At 46.2% G+C, this 5,004-nt stretch overlaps 1 long non-coding RNA gene across 1 annotated transcript; it reads left to right on the top strand.

Moving 5' to 3' along the window:
* The first annotated feature begins 1,257 nt into the window (after positions 1-1,257).
* Positions 1,258-4,478, top strand: LOC114612187. The gene is made up of 3 exons (XR_003709944.1): positions 1,258-1,542; positions 1,984-2,062; positions 3,736-4,478. It is a non-coding gene; the product is annotated as an uncharacterized LOC114612187 (long non-coding RNA).
* Positions 4,479-5,004: the final 526 nt, after the last annotated feature.

Consider the following 5,004-nt stretch of genomic DNA (forward strand, 5'->3'; position numbering starts at 1 on the left):
TTGCTGGGTTGCTGGGTTGCTGGGTTGCTGGGTTGCTGGGTTGCTGGATTGCTGGCTAGAGATATTCTAAGGATGGATGTCAGACTTGCCCCATGGAACCCAATGCCCCTAATCAACAGGAAGTAGAGGTCTACACCTGTGACAGTGTTTGGTCTGCTGCTGTGTATTCAAATGTCAAATGCTGGACCTCAAGGTTTGGTTGTAGTCTAGACAAGCACATTATCACATCCACCAAATGATGTGTATAAACTTTGCTCACCAATCTTCTTTGACTGGTTGAATAAAAGTGGCTGACAGCCAATTACTGGGGAGAATAGGTAGGCAGGGCTTCAGTGACTGGGCTTAGGGTTGCAGGTAGGGAAGACTAGGCCTAGAGGAGGAGCAGGAAGAGGATGGAGAGCAGAGGGATCCCGTAAATGGGATGGATCGTGAACAGGCAGCTGAAGGAAGTGCACCCTGAAGACAGCCTTACCAATCTGGTTCTTTTCTTGTGTGTGAGTACCACTTTCTGGTTGTTTCTTGTTTCTTCCTGATAGAAAAGTTTGGACTTGTGTTTTGGGTGTTATAGACAGGTCTTTTTTTATGAGTGCCACTTTCTGGTTGTTTCTTGTTTTTGTTTTGTTCTTCTCATTTGTTGCATTTCTGTGTGGTGTGTTTGTGATTCTCATTACAATATGATTTTGAAGAAGTGATTTGGACTTTGACGGATGTATTAACATGAGACAAGTTGGACTTTGACAGATGTATTAACATGAGACAGGCTACATCTACTACATTCTACAGGTTCCCTTCACCACACTAGAGTCCAGAAAGCTGGTTTCTGGCCCCATAGGGGAGCCCACCAGTAACCAAGCAGCTACTGATGCTTGCTTCTCCTTACGTCACCCCGACTGGGGTTTTAACACTGTTAAAGGGAAGTGGAGGCTATTGGCACCATCAGACTCTGCTGGTAGGTCTTCAGGTAACTGCAAGACCCCCACAAGTTTGGCCAGGGTGTATGACATTAGGCAGAGAGAAAATGAAAGCCCTGTAGCTTTTTTTAGAGAGGGTCATGGAGACATTTCAACAATACACCCCCATGGATCCTGCACCTGAAGCAAAGGCAGCAGTGGCTCTAGCTTTTTGCGTGTGTGTATTTGTTTTGGTTTTTGGTTTTTCAAGACAGGGTTTCTCTATATAGCCCTGGCTGTCCTGGAACTTACTCTGTAGACCAGGCTGGCCTCGAACTCAGAGATCTGCCTGCCTCTGCCTCCCAATTGCTGGGATTAAAGGTGTGTGCCACCATTGCCCACCCTAGCTTTTATTAACCAGGCAGCACCAGATATTAAGAAAAAGCTCCAGAGGGTTGAGAGGTTTGGAGAAAGAAGTCTAAGGGACTTAGTGATAGTGGCAGAGAAAGTATTTAATGGAAGAAAGAATGCAGAGGAGAAGCAGATGAGAGGACAGAAGCAACAGACTCAAGACCTGGCAAAGATCCTGTTGGCAGACATGGTCAAACCAGAAGACCATAGGAGATGACTAAAACAGCTTCAGAAGAAACAGGTAAGGGGGGGCCTGAAGATCAAACGTGCCCCCTCCCCAAGCCTGGGGTGACCCTAAAAGCAAAAGGAAAACCCACCCACTTTTTTGTTGATAATAAAGTTCAACATTCTGTCTGCTAAAACCTGAAGATAAATTCTCTTCATCAGTTTATAAATGACTTCCTGGTGACAACAGAAACAAAACAAAACTCCAGGACATCTTAGAGGCTCTGAAAAATTTGGACTATTGAGCCTCTGCTAAGGCCTTACTCTGCCAATTACAGGTGACCTCCCTAGACCTGGGGATGGCCACTCATACTCGGGGCCCTGACATCAGCCAATGTGTCCCCAATTGGCAGAAGCTGGCCCCCACCCTGTTTACACATCAGTGCAGCAATGACCTCCTGGTTAAAGATGATGCCAAAGTGACTCATTACCAACCTCTCTTCTTGAATGCCCCCAGGATAACTTCTCAGCTGCCCTGCTGCCTGACCCTGACCTCGGTCAATGGGCCTCTGCATGCTGCTCGGATGGATGCAGAGGTAATATGGTTCACCAGTGGCAACAACTGACAGCTCTGACCAAGGCGTTAGAGCTGAGAATGACAAGAGACACAGATGGCTGGTGTGCCTTTGCTACCGCTCATATCCATGGGGCTATTTATAGGGAGAGAGGCCTCCTGACAGAAGGCAGGACTAAACTCCAACCCAGAGGGACAATAAGACAGCCCAGTGGGTAGCCCTAGAAATTGGACCCCTCATGTCCTTGATTACCCTAGACCCAGTAGACCCCACACACTCTGATCAGACAGAAGACATGATCTGGGCCAAAAACCTGCTCATGTCTCAGTGTCATAAGAGATGACAGAGGACAGCTGACTACAAACTAATTGTACCAGAGAAAATGGGTATAAGCATACTGAAAAAGATCCATTGTTCTTCAACATGCGACCCTGGAGAATGCAGGACTTAGTCCACCAGTCTTACATCAGAATTAGAGATACCAGCTTGAAAATAGCTGAAATTGTTAAAAACTATAAGGTCTGTCAATTGACCAATGCCAATAAAAAGAACAACAGTACTCAATACCAGAGCACCAAGCCAGGAGTCTATCAGAAAATGGACTAATGGACTTCACAGAGGTAAAACCAAGAAAATTCAGATACAAATGTCTGCTAATATTTATAGATACCTTTTAAAGATGGACTGAGACTTTCCCAACTAAGCACAAGACTGTGCAGATGATAACAAAAAAACTACTAAAGGAATTTCTTACAAGATATGATTTTTCTAAGCTTATAGAGTCAGACAATGGACCTACATTTGTGTCCCATGTAAGTTAGAGATTAGCTAATATTCTGGTGTCGCGTCCACCCTCGACCAGCAAGGAAGATGCAACTCGTGAGCTCTTCTCCAAGCAGTTTATTCAGGACCCTTGAACAATCTTCTGACTGACGACCCCAGGGGAAGTGTCTCCCAGGCTTAAGTACTCTAGGACTAGCCAACCCCCGTCTGCCACGTGGCAACAGCAGGTAGGTACACACACACACACACACACACACACACACACACACACACACACACGGAGACAAGCCAGATCACCAGCCACAGCCAAATAAGGGGTTGTTTACTCCTAAGAGTCCTCGCCAGCAAGTGGCAGAAGGCGGAACCGGCGCCATCTTAAGGGCGCAGCACTATGTGGCTCTCCACATTCTGGGGATTGATTGGAAACTTTATTGTGCTTACAGACCCCAGAGTTTAGGACAGGTAGAGAATATAAATAAAATTCTAGAAGAGCCGGGCGGTGGTGGCGCACGACTTTAATCCCAACACTTGGGAGGCAAAGGCAGGCGGATTTCTGAATTTGAGAGTTCGAAGCTAGCCTGGTCTACAGAGTGAGTTCCAGGACAGCCAGGGCTACTCAGAGAAACCCTGTCTCGAAAAACCAAAAAAAAAAAAAAAAAAAAAAAAAAAAAAAAAAAAAAAAAAAAAAATTCTAGAAGAGACCTTAACTAACTTGACCTTAGAGGCTGACGACTGGATGACTCTTTACCCCTCATCCTTTATAGAGCATAGGACTCCCCATGCAAGATGGGTCACACCTCTTTTGAAGTTATGTTTGATTTAGCTACTGACAGAAGTTATTACACAATCTCGAGGGTGTCCAATGGGTACACAAATATATTTGGCTTAACTTCATGCTTTCCATAAAACAGGTCCACTTCCAGAGCTCCACCAACTTTATCCCAGAGATTGGGTCCTAGTCAAGAGATACTGCCAGGGGTCACTAGAGCTTCCTGTGCAGCATGGATCTACCACACATCCATTTGCAGTTGAAGACGACTCTGGCCAGCAGGGGGAAAATTCAGCCTCAAGACTCTCTTCTGTCTCCCACTGATGGGCCCCTACCCATGCCCCAGGGACAGCACAAAAACATAGCCCTGTTACTGTTCTCATGAAGCTTCAGGAAGTCCCATGATTGGGCCTTCTAGTCACAAAAGAATGGGGGAGGGGTGTGAGAGGCCAAATCTTTTAAGTTCAGATTCCATTTTAGAGATCTTGACTTAAGTCTGAACTCAGGTAAACTAACAGGCTGGTACCTAGCATTAGTTTCCAAGTTGCCCCCAACAAAACCCAAGCCTAGCTCCAATCTCCAAGCTAATCCCCAAAAAGACCAGGTTACACCATCAACAAGACCAGCAGCATCTCCAGGTTATTCCCCCAACAAATCTATACCCCCAGGTTACAAGCCAAGCCCCTGCCTATTGATTACCAGTGCAGAGGTGAAAAGACATTAAGTCTTGTATTTATGATCTGACTCCCAGTACCAGCCAATTATGTAAAAGGCCACAGTAGCTTTTCAATTAGATGTTTGCACACTTACCCCACTTGCTGCTTACTATAAAGCCTTGCCCTAATAGATATTTGGGGCTCCCCACCACCAAAACTGTCCTGCATGATGGCAGTGCTGTTGGGCATGGCCCAAACTAGCTGGAATAGAATAAAGGCCCTGCTGTGAGTTGCATCAGATCATCTCCTGTCTGGTTTGAGAACCACTAACATTTCCCTGGCACTACATACTCACATACATAAATAAATATATCATAAGTGGGGGTGGGCTGGTGAGATGGCTCAGGGGTTAAGAGCAGTGACTGCTCAGTCATGAATTCAAATCCTAGCAATCACATGGTGGCTCACAACCATTCATGATAAGATCCGATGCTCTCTTGAGTGAGGGGGCCAGAGTGAGAGGGAGAAGGGAATGGAGAAGAGAGAGAGAGAGAGAGAGAGAAATTCAATCCACCCCTACCTCTGAATGGAAGAATCTAAGACCACTGCAATGTCCTGAGTCAAAAAAACACACTAGCCAGGCAGTGGTGGCACACGCCTTTAATCCTAGCACTTGGGAGGCAGAGGCAGGCGGATTTCTGAGTTCGAGGCCAGCCTGGTCTACAGAGTGAGTTCCAGGACAGCCAGGGCTACAC

Source organism: Grammomys surdaster, unplaced genomic scaffold, assembly GCF_004785775.1.
Source record: "Grammomys surdaster isolate TR1022 unplaced genomic scaffold, NIH_TR_1.0 126133, whole genome shotgun sequence".
NCBI lineage: Eukaryota > Metazoa > Chordata > Mammalia > Rodentia > Muridae > Grammomys > Grammomys surdaster.